At 44.2% G+C, this 20869-nt stretch overlaps 1 long non-coding RNA gene across 1 annotated transcript in view; it reads right to left on the bottom strand.

Annotated features, from left to right (window-relative positions):
* The window catches only part of LOC135973402 (uncharacterized), a 36332-nt gene that overhangs the window by 1127 nt on the left and 14336 nt on the right, over positions 1 to 20869 (bottom strand). Inside the window, exon 2 of the long non-coding RNA XR_010590232.1 lies at positions 10142 to 10203. This is a non-coding gene — a long non-coding RNA (uncharacterized LOC135973402). The remainder of the gene's footprint in view (positions 1 to 10141; positions 10204 to 20869) is intronic.

Below are 20869 nucleotides of genomic sequence, written 5' to 3' on the forward strand. Positions count from 1 at the left end.
GGAAGAGGATTGTGCTGTTCTCCTTGACATGGAAAATTTGAATCGAGCAATGACATTCCTTTTAGTTAACATGGCATAGCACAGCAGCCAGAGCCTGCTGCAAGCTGCAGTCTGCCACCATCTGGTCTGCTCTCTGCAGTCCAAAGCCCTGCCTTCCAAAATGGAGGATGATCACTGGTCTCTGCAGCCACATCCCACATGCTGACTCAAGACCAGGGCCGGCTCTAGGTTTTTTGCCGCCCCAAGCAAAAAAAAAATTGGCTGCCCCCCCACCCTAGCCCTGGGCTCTCACCATCCCCCCCACCAGTGCCCTCCCCGACCCGCACCCCTTGCCACCCCAGCCCTGGCCTCTCTATTCCCCCCCCCCCGCACTCCCTGCCGCCCCAGCACTGGGCTCCCCCACACCAGTGCTGACTCTGCCCACTCCCCCCTCGCCCTCAGCCAGTCCGGCGCTGGCAGGGTTGGGGTAAGCAGTGGGGCTCCCGGGTTGCGCCTCAGCCCAGGGTCCCTCCAGCCAGGGCTCCTGCCTCCAGGACCGGCCGGGTCCCGGGAGGGCAGAGCCGGGGGACCGCCCTGGCAGGGGGCTGAGGAGCCGGGGCAGGGTAGTCCAGAGGGAGCAGAACCCCTGAGAGCGGGAAATGGGCCCCGCACGGCAGCGGCCCGCCCTCTGTGGCCCCGCTGCTGCTGCTTCTGGCCCCCCCGCCGCAGTCCCTGGGTGGCTCGGGCTGCTTCGCCCAGCCCCGACTGCGGCGCTGTGGGGCGGCCACCCTGCGGCACCTACAGGCGGCTCTGTGTGCCTCGCGGGGTGGCCCCCAGTCCGAGTGTCCCCCGCTCGGAGCCTGCCCGGCCCAGCTACAAGGTGCGAGCGCTGCTCCCCCGCGGCACAAACCAGAACGGCCCCAGGGTGCCCCCGCACACGACGCATTGCTGCCAGGGCCAGCTCTAGGCTTTTGCAGCCCAAAGGAAAAAAAAGATGGCCGGAAAGCCGTCCCTAAAAATGTGATGCCCCAATCATGTGCTTGGTTTCCTGTGGCCTAAAGCCGGCCCTGCTCAAGACTGACAACTACTCCAAGCAGGCACAATGGCCTTCCTCACTTGCTGCTCTGCACAGTGGCCAGGTGTAGTTCCTGACCCTGTGCTCTCCCAAGCCAGCTGCTCAGCCAATGCAGTAGATCAGGAATGACTGAGGCAGGTTTTAGTATAACGTATTAATTTCGCTAACAACTAAGTAAACAGAGGAGTCATACTGCTGTAAACTATCCTGGGTGTGTTGTCCACCCCAGTCGCTGCCACGCACTCCGGTCTCTGTGGGTGAATCGACAGGAAATGTGGCATTGCATAGTGTCCTGCAGGATGCATGGCTTCCTGCTGAAGCTTACCTGTTTTTAACACACTTGTTAGGAGGTAGGGCCATGGATTTGCATTCTTTGTCACTGGCTGGGTATGCATGGGGAACTCCTTCAGAGGTGTATTAGCTGGTGCACTTCCCTTTCCTCCTGGTGAGCTCCAGGAGGAATTCTGTCTTCCTGAGGAATAACTCGTTCCTGTGCTCTTTCTAGGGGTGCATATGTGTAACTTGGGGAATTCTGAAGAAAACAGAGTTGCACTGGTGAATTAAGGGAAAATTTGGCCAGCAGGAACTTTGTAAATAGTGCTGGTGAGTTAGAAGGAAAAAGTTGAGCTTGACTTTCAGATCCCAGACTGAATTTGTATGGCTCACAGCTAAAAAAAAAAAAAGACTATTTTTTACAACAGAGCTAATTAGAGCTGAAGTCATGGAGACTAAATAGGGGGGCTCCACAAGGTCATTTTTAGAGAATAATTTTCAATGCAGAGTCATACTAAAATTTGTGGAAAATCATTAAAGACTCAAATATATATTATAGAAATGGGGAGACAATTAACCTGTTTTCCAAAGGAAAGCAAAAGTATCCAGAAACATATGTAGCAGAAGTTCCAGGTTTTCCTAAGGACAGGTGGTAAATGGTATGTTGGCATTTATCCAAATAAAAAACATAGAGGTTATCAAGGGGTTGGAAATACTATACCTTTGTAAGTGATTATTTGTCTGTTTCCAGCTATTGCCAGTTATTTCTATTAAATTAAAACTGTTCAGTGCAGGAGACTGGACTAGACGATCTATTGAGGGTCCCTTCCAGTCCTACATTTCTATGATTTCTGTGCTCTATTTCCTCCCCCATTAACAATTGGTTTGGTGGAATCCTGAAGAAAAAGCAAACTTAGCCATATGGAATTCCTAGGGAGGACACCTATTTTGTCTTGGAGACTGATAAGGTTACCAGTGCTGCCAAACTGCTTACTGAAGTCAGTAAGCCTAAAATTTGACCTATAGTAGCCAACAGTGAAAAGGAGAGAGTCCATTTGTGCAGATGATATAAATCCCAGGGATCGTGTCTGAGATGTTCACATTGTGACCCTTGCTAATCTCCCATTGCAGCTAACAATGCAGCAGACCAACTCTGATAAATATGCACTGGGACCACAATAGAAGACAGACACAGATGTCAACATGAATGACCCCTTTCAGGTCCTCAGCCAAAGAGGACACTTAAAATAGTCTCTCCAGAGAGGGCTGACATTTTATCTGGCATGAAAGAAGACATTACGTGCTGCAAGAGACACACAGAGACAATAGCACTAAATATCCATGGCATCATATTGCTGCAAACATTGAAAGCAACATCTATGGCAGCATGATACTTATACATGATCAAAGACTGGTGTAAGATACTGCCGTGAAACACCATGGCGCAGTGGAACTTATTGGGCATGGGGAAATGCTTATGAAAGAGATTGGAAAGGAGTGGTGCAACTGCTGGAGGGAGCTGATTGAACGAAAATTCCTGTGCCATAATAGCAAAAAAGCATGATGAACCGGGATAGACAGCAGCCAAAGCTCATTGTCACAGTCTCTCCCCACCAAGTGGCACACCAACTCATCCTAAATGGTTAAGGTTTAAGATTTTGTCACAGATATTTTTAGTAAACAGGTCATGGGCAACAAATATACATAGACAGGTCATGGGCAACAAACAAAAATTCACAGAAGCCCGTGAACTGTCTCTGAATTTCACTAAAAATATCCCTGACAAAATGGGCAGGGAGGTGGGTTCAGCACCCACCGCTGGTGGGACTCTGGCGTCCCCCACCGCTGCAGTGCATGGGAGCTCCAGGGTCCTCCCTGCACGGTGGCTGAGGGGACCCACCGCCTGCAGCAGCAGGGAGCTCTGGGGGGTTCCCTGCCACCTGCGGTGAGTGGGAGGCTCCAGGGTCACCCACTGCCCACAGGAGCTGTACTGCTGTGGGGCTCCTTCACCCCCTGCTGTCGCTGGCATCTCCGGGGTCCCCCTGCCATGGCTGGGAGCTCCAGGGGTCCCCTGCTGCCCACCACGTCTGGGCAGCTGTGGAGGGGTCCCCCTACCAAGGTGGGGCTGGGAGTTGTGTGTGTGGGGGGAGCAGCTGAGAGTTCCAGCCCTGGGGCAGAAAATATCATGGAGGTCTCTAGATTCCATGACTTCTGTGATCTCGGTGACATAATCGTAGCCTTATAAATGGTAAATCAGCCCATAAAACAAAGTGCAGAACAAAACTAACTAAGCAGGAACTTCACTCACTCCTCAGAGAAAGCAACAAGCAGCTCAGCATGGAGGAGCTGACAATAGCTATGAACATCCTGAAACGTGGAAGGCAGCTGGACTCAGTGGTATATGTAATGAACTATTACTAGACTTCAGGATGAGAGCAAAGATGTGGCTGCTTGACTTCTTTAACTGTTGCATAGAGTCAGAGACAACACAGAAAAGCAGGCTGTAGAGACAGGCCGAAGTGATTGCACTGCTCAAACCCTTTAAAGACCCTAACTCTGCAAAGAGTTACTGCCCCATATCCTTACTCTGCTCAACCTACAAGCTATAATGGGTACAATAGTGCCAATAGTGGAACGGCAGCTGACTGATGACTGTAACCTGTCTGCTAGATGGAGTTGGCCGCAACAAGGGCTGGGTTCAATATTTAGGGGTTTCTCTTAACAATACAAAACAGAATGAGCTCGAGCTCCCATGCAGTAATCTGGGAAAACTAAATACCACCACTGGCTCCTCTAAGCAGCAATACTTCCCCTCTCGCAAGCACTGAGTCTGTGTATAACGAAAGAAAGCTTTTAATAAAAGGAAAAAAGGGACCTAGCATTAATTTGGGAAAACACCACAAGCACAATTCAAAAGCATGGGACCACAAACAAACACCCACCCTACAGGGGGTTGGGCAGTATCCTTTGCCTCAGTTTCCCACTTTGGGGTGTGCAAGTCTAACGAACCAATGTTTCTTTACCACTCCACTCCCCTCAATCAGGGCAAGATAAGTACAGTTCTGCTGCCCTTTACTCATACAATAAGGATATCAACATTTCATTAGAGCACAGCAAGAAGCTGAAAAAGAAAGTGAACTCCAGAGACTGGTCAAGACAAAATAGAGAGCGGATCCCAAAACACTCCAAGCAACCAGTCTTGCTCTGAGTTACTCAACTGCAGAGGACTGTGCCCCAGCATGGTCAGACTCGCTCCAGGCACACAAAATTGTTACTGAACTCAATCAATCCTGTAGGATCATCACACAGACTAAGAAACCGATACCCACACAGTCGCCATACTGACTCATGGGGCTTGCACCACCGTCATCTGCCTTCAGTAAAAAGGGAGAGACAAAAAAAGTGCATGATCCAAGACATCCACAATCTGGACAACATATTCCACCACCTAAGAGGCTGAAGTCCAGAAAGAGCTTTGCCTCTGAAAATCCCTTACACAAACAAAACAAAACTGTGGAAGGCTACAGAGTAACAAAATGGCAGGAAATATCGATGATCGTGGAGAAACTGATTCCTTCAGAACAACTCCACCCAGGCACTGACCTCAAACAAAAACAATGGTATTCTCTAAACTGAGTGAAAGCTGGGCTGGCAAAGGTGACAGTGTGACCAAGTGGAAGCTGAGGAATGACCCCAAATGTGAAGGTGGAGAGAGTAGGCAAACACTTGAACACTGCCTGATGCAGAACCCCGTCAACATCTTGTGCTCCTGAGAAACTATTTGAGGTAAGTGACAACAGCAGATGTTGGCTAGGGTTTTGAAGTGACAAGCTGTGATGAGGATGATAAAGTCCTTCACAGAATCTTCTTTCCAGTTATTAAGACCAATTTACCACCTTCTTTCACGACTCCTACTTTGCGTGCATGCACGTCTGCAGTGTCCAGGAGGATACCGACTACCAGCTTGATTCAGACTCCATTAAAGTCAATGGTAGTCTTGAATGAACTGTGGGTCTATTTTTCAAAGGTGCTGAGCACCCAACACTTCGGTTGAATTCAATGGGATTTGGGTGCTCAGCACTTCTGAAATTCCAAGTCCATATTATTAATGTAACTACTGAAAAGGGCAACAGATCTAATCTCTTGCAGTCCTGGCATCCTTACATACCCCCAACTTTGAAAAAGCCGGAAGGGTTTCACACAGGGAGCACAGGGTGCTCGACAAATACAAGATGGAGTCCATGTTTTATAAAAACAATGAGGAGTCCGTTGACTCCTCGTTGTTTTTGTGGATACAGACTAACACGGCTACCCCTCTGATACTTGGTACAATGTTTTATAGTAAACATCTACCCAAGAAGATTTTGGGGCTGCCCACATGCTGGAAGCAAATACTTACGACTACAGCTGGTTGGAAATATTCCGACAAAACAAATTTTCATCAAATCTATGGATTTATCTAAATTGAAACATCCCGTGGAGATGGTTTGATTTTGACAAAGTTCCTCTGGAACCTGCCCAGTTTCTTGCCAGCTCTGCCTTCCAGCTCTTTTGCAACTGGCCTGGTGGGCTGCTGGGGAGCTTGAGCTTCCAGGATATTAAGCTCTGGGGCAGCCAGCCAAGTGCATTGCCTTGAAGGTGGGATGCCAGGACATCCGGGGTCCATGGTGTTGGGGTCGGCAGTCTGCTTCTGAGTTGGGTATCTCAGGGTTTCCAGGTTCTGGGTAGTCAGCGAGGTGGACTGCACAGAGTTCTAAACCTCAGGGACTTCCCTTTCATGGAGAATTTGGGAGGTTTGTTCCTAGTCGGAACAAATACTGACATCCTCTGTGAAATGGAACTACCTTTCTCTGCACAATTCTACTCATGATATAGAAGACTGGAAATTAGTGGAGGCCTACTGTATGACAATGCAGTTCATAACTACTACAGCCAGGGGAGGAGTGGGGGGAGTAAAGAAGGAAGGTAGATGGTGAGACATCAAACTAATATTCACAAACCTAAGCAGCTGTGATTACCCACTAAGAAAATGCTTCTACAAGGATATGACTCTGCTTTCACACGCATACTGGTGTGAAACCAGGCGTAACTTCACTAGTGTGGATGGAGTTACACTGGTGTAATAACAGTATAAAGAGAGGAAAAGGCCCCAATGAGATTTTTTTTTCTTTCAAACAAATCTGTACACATGTCACACGGTTAGATGTGTGAATAGTAAATTATTCCATTCATTTCTTATTCTTGATGAACAGTAAATTAGTCTAATAACATTTAGTGTTCTATTCATTGATTGTCAGAGGGAGATTAGAGGCAAATAGCTTTTAAGTCTTTCCAGCTGCAAACATTAGACTTGTCTAAAGTTCTGATTTTTGACTGTAATTGTCTCTGAAACTCTTCTCTGACACATCCCTGCCATCCTCTGGCTCAGATGCACTCATCCATGCCCTCAAAAATACATCATAATGATAACATGCTGTTGTGCTCATGTAGCACATCCTTCCTTCCAAGGATCTCAGTGCTCTTTATAACTATTAATTCATTTTTGCAACTCCCTTTGGGAGGTAGGTAAGCCTCATGACCTCCATTTTACAGATAGGAGAAACTTAGTCACCTAGACAATAAGGGCAACATTTTCAGAAGTGGCCAGTGATTCTGAGTGCCTCCATTTTTGGGTGCCTGGTTTCAGACTTAGGGGCTTGATTTTCAGAGATGCAAGCCCCTGGAGCTCCAGCTGAGTTTCAGGTGTAGTTGTGAGGTCTCAGCACTTCTGAAAAAACAGCCAAAGGGTACCCAAAGATCACTGGCCACTTATGAAAATGATTTAATGTCACACAGCGAGTGGATGGCAGATATGAGAATAAAATCCAGGAAAAGTTTGCCAGCTCTACCAGTGAGTGAAAGATCTGTCTAATTGCTGTCTCTAGGGCCTGATGTGTCTCTCACACTGGTGTATTTCCATTGATGTAGTCACACCTGTGTTCCTCATGCACCCCATGGGCTTTGCTCCCTGGCAGGACAACATCTCCCAGGATGCACCATGGTCTCACTGTGAGGCTGAGTCCCCACTAAAGATCCTGTAGTGTATCATGGAAGATGTAGTGCTGTTGGGGAATCAAGGCCCATAGGGACAAATGGAGGCACGAGGAACTAAAACTCCCATGAGGCACCATGTCACCTCAGCTCAAGGTAGAGATTAATGCCAAACCAAAACAAAATGTTTCAAAATTTCCTAATTGAAAAATTTCTGAACTTTTCATTCTGCAAAAAAGTTTAAATATTCCAATTCCTGATATTTTACTATTTGTTTTTGCCCAGTATCAGAAGTGTAGGCTTTCTATCAGATCTACTGCTGATACATTTCAGGTTTACAAGGGAAAAGGTGACAAAGCCTTATCGATAAAGAAGTATCATAACGGGTATTGTCACATACCAAATACAATGTTAGACAAATTAGATGGAACTTTTAAATATGATTCACTAGGCAGAGTCCTTTTATATTAATTCTTCACCATTCAAAGGTGCATTCATCTTCATAATAATGTGCATCAAATATCAGCCATGTGCTGGATCTCTCCAGTATTCTTTTCAAGGGTGGGTCCTGTACACTCTGGAGTACACAGAGTTAAGAATAGCCACTGTGTGTACATTAGTGCACTGAGGTCAAGGATGCACATTTTAAGTGGTAGGACACAGTGAAAAATCTAAGTTTAACTATAATAAAAGTGAAGTTTCTATTGTTAATGAGGAGCATTGTCTGCTGAAGACACTAATTTCACTACAGGGTGCAGTCTTCGAACTTTTCATTCTAATTAGAATTCATTTCCATATTCTTTATCAATTCCTTCTCCTGCTGAAATATTCTCAAATGACCTTTTGTCTTCACTTCTGACTCACCCAAAGATTTTATTTTTCCCAAAACAATCGTTCCACTGCAACTGCGTTTTTCCAGTAAACATGTTCAACAATAAATGACCTTGCCAGCTCCTGCCTACATAGTGGGAGAAGGGCATCAACTGTGCCGAAGCTGCTACTAATAATGTGTAGGGAAATTAAGAGCTGGGAAAGACCTTTTTAAATTCCTGGAGTCTTTCTATTCCAACTGCCCTGCAGTGGAGTGTGTCTTGTTTCAGTATTCCGGGTTATCCAATGGAATTAAATCTATGGCATTAGTAATCCCTTAGAGACCAGGTGACATTTTGCATATAAGGCTAATAGATTACCTGCTAATGGAGAATTTTTCCTTGCCTACTAATCTTCATGGCTTTGTCCAGTCCAGTTTTTATAATGACTAAAATTTCATAATAAAGTAAAATATTAACTGTAGTTGACAGATGATTTGCTGTTTATAATAGGCTTTCAAAATGATTAGTGAGATAGATTCATTACTCACATTATAAAAAAACATGTAGAAAATAAGGAGCAGAAAGGTAGCAGCATTAGGGCATATCTTTCCTGAACTTTGGCAAATGTTGAATTAGGCAAAACAGACACTAATCTGGAAGCTTTCAGATTAATTATTGAATTACTCTGCTACCAAATTATACAAGTTCAGTGTGTTTAGATGCTTTGCAAATAGGTTTTCTTCCCCAAGTTGCAAGCTATTTTGCTGTATATTGCTATATTTGAAAATACTGTGACATGTTTAGCCCCATGTCCCCAGGTCGAGGCTTACTCTTCTTCTGCAAAATGCAGTTACTAATGGGGAAGATTTATATAACTCAACTTGAAGTTCACCTAAACATCTATTTTCTTATTCAGTATTTTAATGCTTCAACCATCTCGGGGGTGAGGGTGGGGGAAGGAGTGCAGTGAAGATGAGTATCTTGACAACAATTAATCACAGTGCTTTGTTATCCAGTTATAGTTCTCACAAACTAAGAATCAAACAGTTGCTTTCACTTTAAAGATGCTTTATAGATGAAAACGCATTTACAAATCTTCTTTCTGAATAAAACAATAATCAGGCAGCTAATTAAACACACTGTAAGTACTAAGCCTTTGAGCTAAAGACCTGTCCGGGCTGTAACATCATCTTTACTTTGTTATGATATGCCAAAAAGCTAATAAAAATATTATTTGGATAAAAAAAGAAAATCACATTAATGATTTTCCAGAGTGAACATAGATGTCAAAAATGCTAATCTAGAGAAGCTGTCAGGAGTTTAAATTCATTTTTCATAGATTTGCTGTTGTTAATTATAGCTCAGCGCCCGGCACAGGTTAAAACTTGTGCTTTCGAAACCAGCTATCAGCTTCCTGCCATCTCTTCAAGTTCTCCTTCTACTCTGTTTCAAATGGATCAATTGAATGCCAATGCCTAACATTTTTCATTTACATCTTTTGTTAGGCTTCCTTATTCACTGTCATTATTTTTTCCTCCCAACTCCATGCTAACGGGGCTAGGAGAGATTTCATGGGAGAAGTATAATTGGCAATTCAGCATGCCGTTTTTGTGGCTCCTTTTATGAGAACAGATCATATTCTATATTGTAAAAATACATCACTTAATTTAGGGGTCTGCTGGCTATTTAGTAAAATAATCTAGAATAATCTGGTCAGGAGGCAATAGCAAGTAGTTGTATTTAACTTATGTTACTAATTTTTCACATAATATGATTCTCCCAAGTATCCAACTCAGTTTTTGGAAATGCATAGGGAATAAAACAACCCCCTGAAGTAGGTAGAGTTGACAAACTAAGTGCTGATTGAGTCCCATTAGTATCCACATTCAGGGCCTCAAGTACAGTATTAATGCTAATATTGTTGTTAGGGAGATGGAAAGCAAGACGAAGGAACACTAAACAATCATCTCACCATATCATTGGACATATTCATGCAGCATGGACTGAGATGAGATCCCATAGATCTGAACATTTCTAAAAAGAAAAGGAAAATCCCATTAACATCTTCTGTGTAAATGTGTTGGCTACTTTCACTGGTGATGACCTCAAGCAGGTGTGTTGCAATTTTGCAAAACTTCAGTAATTTTTCAGTTCTGAAGGGTTGATGGGTTTTGCCCAACCAGAGCATCTGATTCTACAACCCTTACTCATGCTGAGTAATACCCACTCACACTAGTGGACTCACCTGCCCCTGGCACTGCTCAAAAAAAAAAAAAAACCTGCAGCAGGAGCATGCAGCAAACCAGCACTCCCCCCACCCCGTTAACAAATGCATATATAAGAATGTGCGAGAAATAAGCTTCTATGTGTACAGTTTCCTGGGTAAGTGGCTGGCTGTGTGGTAAGTTGGTTGCTGTAGCTGGGTGAGTGGCTGCCTAGGTGAATCAACAGCTGATTCCCTGCCACCAAAGTAATAGGAGCACATGCTAAAGGGAGAAGACCTGACAATCTCCTGCAAACACACATGCAAGGACCTCTTTCCAATTGAATGTGGAAGGGAAGGAGGATCTAGGTGTTAGATCCTGTGTAGATGCTGCCCAGGGGGTTGATGCCCATCCTAGTCTCTGCTCTCTTGCATAGAAGACTCATGTGTGAGGACCTACCTTTAATAGTTATGACTGGAGATGCCTGACTTAACAGGGCACAGTAGGCTGTGGGGAGGGTAGCAGTACTTTCCCTGTAGATTTATGCTCTTTGGGCAACTGGGGTGTGGGTGAATGGTCTCTCTCGACAGCCCTCCAAAGAATGGAAAGCTGGGCTGAGGGAAGAGAGTTGAGGTCACAAGAGATTGGGTAGGTCTGAGGTCTCAGGTGTTGAGGGGGTTCTGGTGAGGGCTGCCAGTGGAACAAGAAGTTGGGAACAGTGGGAGTTGGAACATGCAAGGGTCTCAAGGCCTTGAAGGGAGCCCGGGGCCAGGAGGGAGTGAGTGGACTGTGGCTAGTATCCTTCTACACCTTAGGTGCCCCTGGCATCCTTGTCTCCTGCCCTCACATTCTGCTCCCCTGTTTTTTGGGGGGTTTATTGAGATCAACAGAACAAGCCAAGTTTGATTAAAATTGGTTAAATTGTTTTAAAGTTATGAAAAATAAGTTAAATTGTGCAGAGTTTGAGATGTTGTCTACTGGAAACAATCCCCAGTTTGAGATTATTTCAAATTTAAGACCATTCTAATTTTAGACTGTCCAATATTTAAAATTATCTCAAGTTTATATGGTCCATTAGGAGATAATATCGAAGTTTTCTGAAGATTTATGTATGCTACCTTTGCATAGAAGGTTGTATAAGAAATTCTAATTCATATTCTATTATATATTGTATTATTTGAAAAATAATTTATAATCAAGGCCCCAGGTCTTCTGTGGCCCTAAACTCTGCACTAAAGTCACTTACTGGAAATTCTGTGCTAGCTTAGTTTAAATTTAACAATAGACATTTTTAATTACATGCAAAAATGAATCACACATTATTTACTTTTACATTATATTTGAATTTGATGGATAAGAACAGTAGCTGGACACTTCTGCTAAAATTATCTTATCATCAGCGAAATATTTAACAAATCTGACAGTAAAAATTTTATCTTTAGGTTTCAGAGTTCACAGCCCGTTATGATGAATGGCACAGTTCACACCTCTCAGAGCTGTTATTTCAGGATGTCTGCACAATCAGGAAGGCAATGTTTATATTTGGTTGATGATTTCAAAGTTGCCTTCACAGGACTAGAAACATTTTTTAAAAGAGCAAACACTGAGATGCAGATGCTCACTTCTGCAACAAGGGCTGGGTGATTGGTGCTCCATGGCAAATTCCACAACTCTGGAATCCCAGAATTCCTCTTTGTAATGATATAAAAGAGACCATACATTTGTCACACCAAAAAGGGACAGAGTTAAGGCTAAACTCTGCATTTCCTGACTTTTGAGCATTTGTTTTCTCAGCCTTAAAGTTATAGCCAGAATAGTTTAGTCACATATAATTTCCTTGGGTGTTTTATTTGTTTGTTTTATAGTTTAATTAAATTTTAATTCTAAAAACACAACTTCAATAGAAAGGTCTAATGCATGTGTGTGAAATTCCCCCCTGTAAACACTCATAAGCGCTGCTGGCTAATTTGCAAGATCTCAGTAAGACCTATAAAATAAACTGGGTGAACAGAAGTGCAAAATTTTGCAAAAATTTGACTGTGCAAAATTTCTGAGTGGAATGTAAAAGATATTGCTTCATTCACAATGAGTGAAATCTACGCCTGGGCAGTGGACTAGCGCAAGGCATATGTACAACGTATGTCCAATTTAACCCATTGGGTGCATAAAGCTTTAAGTATTATTATTATTTATATTAATGTAGCACCTTTGAGCCCCAGTCATGGACCAGGATCCAATTGTGCTAGGTGCTGTACAAAACACAGAACAAAAAGATGGTCCTTGCCCAAAGAGGTAGCGCCTAAGCCTTGACTTAGCCCTGTGCATGTAGGTCAGTTTCATTCACAGAGGTCGAAAAGAGTGTTGTTCCTTCTTCCAACAACAGCATCCTTTTATACCAGCATTGGCCCCTGCCAAGCAGTACCCAAATTCTGGGGCCTTGCATGTCTGCTTCCCAGTGGAGGAGAAATCAGCAAGGATGGGCCTCTCTAAGTGTAATTTGTTTTATTTACACATGCACAATAGGCCTGGAACAGAGGTAATCACAAGCAGCATGCAGCCAATCTCCTCTTCCAGAAATTTCAGCCCACACACTAGTCACTAGCTCCTAGAAAGATACGTTGTTCCAAGAATTGCCTCCTAATATGCAGAACAAAGCAGAAAGCAAACTCTTTGGTATCCACCATAGCTCCTCTCAAAGTACCACTACAAAACTGATCTAACAGAGAATTTAGTCAAAGACTAAAAACTTGCTTGCATGCTAAGAAAAATAATTGGTAAGACTGTGGGTATGTCTACACTGCAGCTGGAAGCATTCTTCCCAGCACGAGCAGACAGACATGTGCTAGCTCTGCTCAAGCTAGCACTCTAAAAGTAGGAGTGTAGTCAGGAGTAGCATGGGTGGCGGCTGAGATAGTCACTGGAGCATGTACCCAGGTCATCCAGGGAGTTTGTACTCACGTTGCTAGCCCCAGGTGCTACCACCAGCTACACTGCTAATTTTAGAGCGCTAGCTTGAGCAGAATTAGCACATCTGTCTCCTCATGTTAGGAAGCATGCTCCCTGTGTGTAAAAATGCCACCTGCTGGCTCTTGGTATAACACTAAATTCAATGATTTTGTTCACACTTCCCAAATAAATTTTTCTCTAGGATGAGGCCATGAATGTAAATAATTAAGGCCCCAATCCTACAACTAAATCAATGAAGACAGACACTCCTGTTGCTGCAGCACTTCAGTTGGACTTTGTGTGGGCATAGGGGTCAACTGACATGGCTCTGATTGCAGCATCGGTGCCTATATTAGCTAGTTTTGAAGTTGCCATCTTTTTTCAAGGTTTTCCAAAAGTGAACTTGCATCCCTAGAACCTGCTTTTAGGGAAACCATTGCTATAAATGCCCGCAAGAGGCAATGAGAGAAAGTGGAGGGCTGCAGGAAGGGTTCTCTAAACCTCAACCTGAAACTAAGGAATTTCTTCCCACCGTCCGCTTTTATAACTGGAAAACAAAATCTTCCTTATTCTGCCTGCATTTTCCTCAGCACCCTCATTATTGAGCCTCTTAACTTTTGGAGATGTGGCATGTCAAAATGAGATGAACATTGTGACAGGGTCAGGCCAGATGGCTTCAGGAGAGTGATAGGAGGCAGATATATTAGCCCCAGATTAAGTAGGTCTCTTTTCCCTGGGTAAGGTAACAGGGAAGGTTCCAGAACAATCAGGAACTTTCTGGAAACAAGTAAGGCAGACAGGCTGATTAGAACACCTGCAGCCAATCAAGAAGCTGCTAGAACCAATTAAGGCAGGCTAATCAGGGCACCTCGGTTTAAAAAGGAGCTCACTTCAGTTTGTGGTGTGAGTGTGAGGAGCTGGGAGCAAGAGGCGTAAGGAGCTGAGAGTGAGAGGGTGTGCTGCTGGAGGACTGAGGAGTACAAGCGTTATCAGACACCAGGAGGAAGGTCCTGAGGTGAGAATAAGGAAGGTGTTTGGAGGAGGCCATGGGGAAGTAGCCCAGGGTGTTGTAGCTGTCATGCAGCTGTTACAGGAGGTACTATAGACAGCTGCAATCCACAGGGCCCTGGGCTGGAACCCGGAGTAGAGGGCGGGCCCGGGTTCCCACCAAACCTCCCAATTCCTGATCAGACATAGGAGGAGTTGACCCGGACTGTGGATTCCACCAGAGGGGAAGAGCTCTGAGGCGACCAAATCTGCCAATAAGGACCCACCAAGGTAGAGGAGGAACTTTGTCACAACATACATTAATTTATACAAGAATTTCAGCCGTGAACAAGAGCTATTATAATTCAATTGTAAAACAAGCTAATCCTGCACAGTTTACATGCACAGTTGGACTAATACTAAATTCTGAATCAGCCAACTTTAGGTTCTGAACTTACCTGACTCAGATGGTCTGACCTATTACTAGCGATGCCCTAGGTTACCTATAGCAGGTTTAAAGTAATCCCGATGAACCCAAAGACCTTGATAGCAGACAGAACCCAAGTGTGCAGGATTAGTTGCAAAAGCTTATTAACAGGGTAATAAAATGAAAATTATTCTTCCTGGATTTATTGGTGCACAAATGTCTGCTTTACATTCTCACAGTTTCTGTCCTATCCTTGGCAGTTGTCTTCTTTGTTGTGTTCTTACAAAGAGAGAAATATCAAAACATTAATTTAAGCTGTCACAATGCAAAGGGCTGACAGTCACATAAAGAATTATCATTATGGCAGAGAATCGAAACAAGTTGGAGAAGGAAAATTAAAAGTGACTAGCTAAACAGAACCGAACTTTTTGAAAAATCTAGGGTATTGCCATGACAATTCCAATTGCTGGAACTTTTTCTTTTTGTGTTTTCAGCACATTCCTACTCATTCTATTATCAAACTGAAAAAAAAGAGAAAGAAAAATCATTTAATATGTATGCTAGTTTTAGTGAAATATGTGTTTCAAAAGAGAGACAATTCTTGTTGTGATCGTTTAAGGAATAAAGTTATTCAAATAATGCAAATTTTCATAAAGTTTTCCGTGACTGTGGAAGTTGGAATGAACAAAAACATAAGAATGGCCATACTGGGTTAGACCATTTGCCCACCTAGACCAGTATTCTGTCTTCCAGCAGTGGTTGGTGCCAGATGCTTTTGAGGGAATGAACAGAACAGAGCAATTATGGAGTGATCCATCCCCTGTTGTCCACTTGAAGCTTCTGGGAGTCAGAGGTTTAGGGACACCCAGAGCATGGGGTTATGTCCCAGACCATATTGACTAATAGCCATTGATGGACCTATCCTCTGTGAACTTTATCTATTTCTTTTTTGAACCAGTTAATATTTTTGGCCTTCACAACATCCCCTGGTAATGAGTGCAATGGGTTGACTGTGTGTTATGTGTCCTTATATTTGTTTTAAGCCTGCTGCCTGTTAATTTCATTGGGTGACCCCTGGCTCTTGTACAAGAGCACATGCTTTATCTAAGCCCTCCTGCTATTATATAAAATATATAATGTTTCTTTGCCAACTTCAGTGCATTTCCATTAGGTACTTTATGGATTCTCTCAGCACTCAAACAACACTAGTATTCCACAGACTCTTCTCCAAGGATCTCAAAGTGCGTGCAAGCATGTATGAGGAAGCATTACATTTATATCACAGATGGGGACACTGAGGCATAGAGCAGCTATGTGCTCAAGGCCACATAATAAACCGAACATAAGAACAGCCATATTGGGTCAGACCAAAGATCCATCTACCCCAGTAACCTGTCTTACAACAGTGGCCAATGCCAGGTGCCCCAGAGGGAATGAACAGAACAGGTAATCATTAAGTGATCCCCTGTCACCCTTTCCCAGCCTCTGGCAAACAGAGGCTAGGGGCACCATCCCTGCCTATTCTGGCTAATAGCCATTGATGGGCCTATCCTCCATTAATTTATCTAGTTCTTTTTTAAACCCTGTTAAACCAAAGATTGAGCTGGGAATAAAATCCAGTTTTCTTTACACCTAGTCCTATGCTTTAGCCTTTATACCATGTGCCCTTCCTATAAGATATATTCTAGCTCAAGACAAAGTTATGGGCCTGATGCAGGAATCACTGGGTAAAATCCCTGGGACCTGTGTTATGCAGGCAGTGAGACTTGTTATAATCATCAATCCCTTCTGATCACAAAATTTATGACTCTCTAATCCCAAAGTATTCTAATTAGCCGTGTAGGTTAGTGGCTAGCAGGTCTAACTATCCGCAAATTCTGAGTCCAAATCCAATAAGGCTGTTTTATTCATTTGAACTTTTATAATTAATTCCTATGCACACAAACGACATTAAAATGCCAATATCAATGGGTTGCCTCGGTTAGCAAATTACAGGCAATTGAGAAGAACCCTGAAGCTCTGGGATCTGTTTTCCCAAGATGGATGAATAGCGGATTTACAAGGCTCACAAGAGAGAAGCACATAAATCTCCATGGATATAGGAACATAAGAGCCTTTCCCAGTGTCTGCCATTAGGGTGTGCTTTAAAGCACTGTAAGTCTGGAAGAACACCCCATTTGGAAGTCATTTCAGCATAGGGCCCTAAATCTGTGCACCGAGTTACGATGGTCATTTGCACCCATTTGAAAGAGGTGTTAGACCAAATGATTAACAGTCCCAAGGCATGCTGGCCATATAATACAGGCACATGACCAGCCCATCCGCACCCTCACTGAAGTAATAGGAAGTTTGCCTTTGGTCACACAGAGTAACAGGAGTGGAGATGATTTGTAAATGAGTATTGCTCTACAAGCAAATCAGAAAGGTTTTTTTTTCTCTGGAAAAACATTCCAGAGAATTGAAAAACATTAATCACTGCAATATGAGGAGGTATAGCACCAGACAGTTAATGGAGTCAATTATTCATGTGGCTTTTATCATCCCCAAAATGCTGATAATTTTCAGAGACGGTATGTTTGCACATTACTTTATCTGCCCCCTGTGAAAAGTGATGTCCTTAACTCCTTCCGTACAGTCACCTGCCAAATGGTGCAATTCTCCCTTTCTCCATTAGCACACCAGGGATGTTTGCCGGAACGGTAGGTACAGTCAAGACATAGCGACCTGGAATATTCAACAGCAGTCACGGAGTTAATGTGGCTATTTAAATACAGAACCCTTGGGTAAATTGCCTTTTACTAAATCTCACGGCTTTTATGTGACTGACTTCTTGTTTATCACTAGTCTCTTTTTTCATATTACACATTACATTTTTTTATCAGATACACTTTACTGTGAGGATGAATTTGACCATTTACCATTGTATTATCAGAAATAAGCCTATTAGACCATGCATTCAAGGTAATTTCATTTTTTGCTCTGGAAAGTATAATTGAGGAATTGCATTTTCAATGTAAGACAATATCTAAAACTAGTTCCTGGCATGAACCCTGGTCAAATGGATACAATCCTCTTTAATAGGGTCTTTGATAGCATTCATTTAGAACTCTAGTGCAAAAGTTTGAAAAAAGACCTTGAATGAAATTAGTTTCTAAAGGAAAAGGGATAGTAACAGAAGCCTCTTTCTCCCTAAATTAATGGCAATCTTAAAATCTCCACTGCAATTGCTTTGAAACAGCACATTAATCTACAATGAAAATGTTTGCCTAGCATTTAAAAACAATACAAACGGGATTAACAAAGAACTTCCCAAGGACAGGAATGTATTTAATGCACTTTTAAGATATCAGAAGATAGGTTTAAAACCTTGACTATAACCTTTTCTTTTTTTAAAAAAGGAGGGTTATTGGGAATGGATTTAACTAACTTGGAAAACAAAATATCTGAGCAACTTGAACACTGCAAGATTTATACAATAATTTAATATGGCCATTGTAACATTAAGCCTAGCTGCAGAGGTCAAGGGTGTGCATACAATTTTGTCTCCATTTCTTACTAACTGCTAATTCATTCTACATTTCCAGTTGTTGCAGCAGTCAGCTCGGAGCGGGATTAAGAGTGAATGCAGACTACTTTTGGGGCCATATTATGCCCTCCTCAGCCCCTGTTGGGTGATATTTTACTCTGTGAGTAGTCCCATTGATTTCACTAAATCAACCTTGCTGGGTTGAATTTGGGGTAGTGCGGATGCAAATCGACAGCATTGGCCTCCGGGAGCTATCCCAGAGTGCTCCATTGTGACTGCTCTGGACAGCACTTTGAACTCCGATGCATTAGCCAGGCACACAGGAAAAGCCCTGGGAACTTTTGAATTTCATTTCCTGTTTGGTCAGCGTGGCGAGCTCAGCAGCACTCAGCAGTCCCAGAATCGCAAACGAGCTCCAGCATGGAGCGAACGGGAGACACTAGATCTGATTGCTGTATGGGGAGAGCATGGTATGATGGTGTGGAGGGGATGGTATGATGGGATAGCCTAATTTTGGCAATTAATTGATCTTTGATTATTAGCGGTAAATATGCCCAGTGGCCTGTGATAGGATGTTAGATGGGGTGGGATCTGAGTTACTACAGAGAATTCTTTCCTGGGTGCTGGCTGTTGAGTCTTGCCCACATGATCAAGGTTTAGCTGATTGCCATATTTGGGGTCGGGAAGGAATTTTCCTCCAGGGCAGATTGGCAGAGGCCCTGGAACTTTTTTGCCTTCCTCTGCAATGTGGGGCATGGGTCACTTGCAGGAGGATTCTCTGCACCTTGAGGTCTTTAAACCACAATTTGAGGACTTAAATAACTCAGACATAGGTTAGGGGTTTGTTACAGGAGTGGGTGGGTGAGATTCTGTGGTCTGTGTTGTGCAGGAGGTCAGACCACTAGAAGAACATACTGGTCCCTTCTGACCTTAAAGATTACAAGTCTATGAGAAGAATCTGTGCAGGCAGAACTCCGATCTAAAAGAAGAAATGCAAATATATTAGCCAAAATCTCACAGGGCATGTTGGACAGAGGCAGAGGTGAAAGTAAGCTGGTCCGGTCCAGTACGGACTGGACCGGCTGCTCCGATGATGATTTAAAGGGCCTAGGGCTCCAGCCGCTGTGGGGAGCACTGGGCCCTTTAAATCACTGCTGGAGCTTCTCTGGCGCTTTAAAGGTCAGGGGCTCCTCAGAGCGGCCAGAGCCCCGGGCCCTTTAAATCGCAGCCAGAGCCCTGCTGCCACTACCCCAGCCCTAGCCCTAGCCCTGCCGTGCCAGGGTAGCGGCGTCAGGGCTCCTGTGGTGATTTAAAGGGCTTGGAGTTCTGCGGCGGCCGGAGCCCCAGGCCCTTTAATTTGCCCCTGAGGCTCCCAGCCGCCTCTGCAGCTGGTAGCTCTGGGGTGATTTAAAGGCCCTGGGGCTCCCAGCCACAGTCGGAGCCCCAGGGCCTTTAAATCTTGAAAGGCCCCACCCTTCCGGTTGAGGCCACCCCCCTTCCGGTTGAAGTCACGCCTCTTCTGGTTGAGGCCACGCCCCTTCCAGTTGAGGCCAGAGAAGGCACCTCTGGTGAGTGCATATTTGTAACTACAGTACAGGGTTTAAAAGCAATAGTGTTCATGGTCACCTGGTTGAAATAGGGGAATTTTTGTAAGGGAACAGTAAAAGGACCCCATTCATGCTGGGCTGTTTGCACTTGGCTAAAAGGGATCATCCCGGAGAATAGCCACACAGCGGGGAGGGGAGAAGGGATCATCCCAGAGAATAGCCACATGGTGGGGTGGGGGTAAGTGTGTACTACACATCTACCCGAATACTGCAGCCCCTCCTTTTAAATGTGAAACCCAACCCATTGCTTGCTGTAGGAAAGGAGGGTGCTGCAGTTTGAAAACATTCCCACATGTTAGGAAGGCATAAGAAGCCAACCCAGTTTTACTCTCCCTTTTTATTTCCCCCCAGGTGCAAATGTTTCTACGCTCCCCCATCATCTCCGTCTCTGCGGTTCTCGCAGATTAGAGGGTGAAAAAAACCCCACACTCACGATGACATGTTTTCCGAGCTGATGCAGTCCTCCCGCACTGATAGGGCACAGCTTAATGCATGGAGGCATTCAGTGGCAGAGGCCAGGAAAGAATTAAGTGAGCGCGAAGAGCAGAGGCAGGACGCGATGCTGAGGCTAATGGGGGAGCAAACGGACATGCTGAAGCATCTGTTGGGGGAGCAAATGGACATGATGAAGCGTGTGTTGGAGCTGCAGAAAAGCCAACAAGAGAACAGACCTCTGCTGCATCCACTGTATAACCACCTCCCCTCCTCCCCATGTTCCATAGCCTCCTCACCCAGATGCCCAAGAACACGGGGGGGAGGGAGGGGAGAATGGGAGGGAAGGCTCCGGGCACCCAGCTACCCCACTCCAGAGGATGGCCCAAGCAACAGAAGGCTGTCATTTAAGCAGTTTGATTTTTAGTGTGGCTTCAATAAACAATGTGGCCTTGTCCTTTCCTCCTCCCCCACCCCACCTGGGCTACCTTGTCTGTTATCTAATTTTTTCTTTTAAATTAATAAAGAAAGAATGCATGGTTTCAAAACACTAGCTACATTATTTCGAAGG

This window comes from Chrysemys picta, chromosome 9, assembly GCF_011386835.1.
Source record: "Chrysemys picta bellii isolate R12L10 chromosome 9, ASM1138683v2, whole genome shotgun sequence".
NCBI lineage: Eukaryota > Metazoa > Chordata > Testudines > Emydidae > Chrysemys > Chrysemys picta.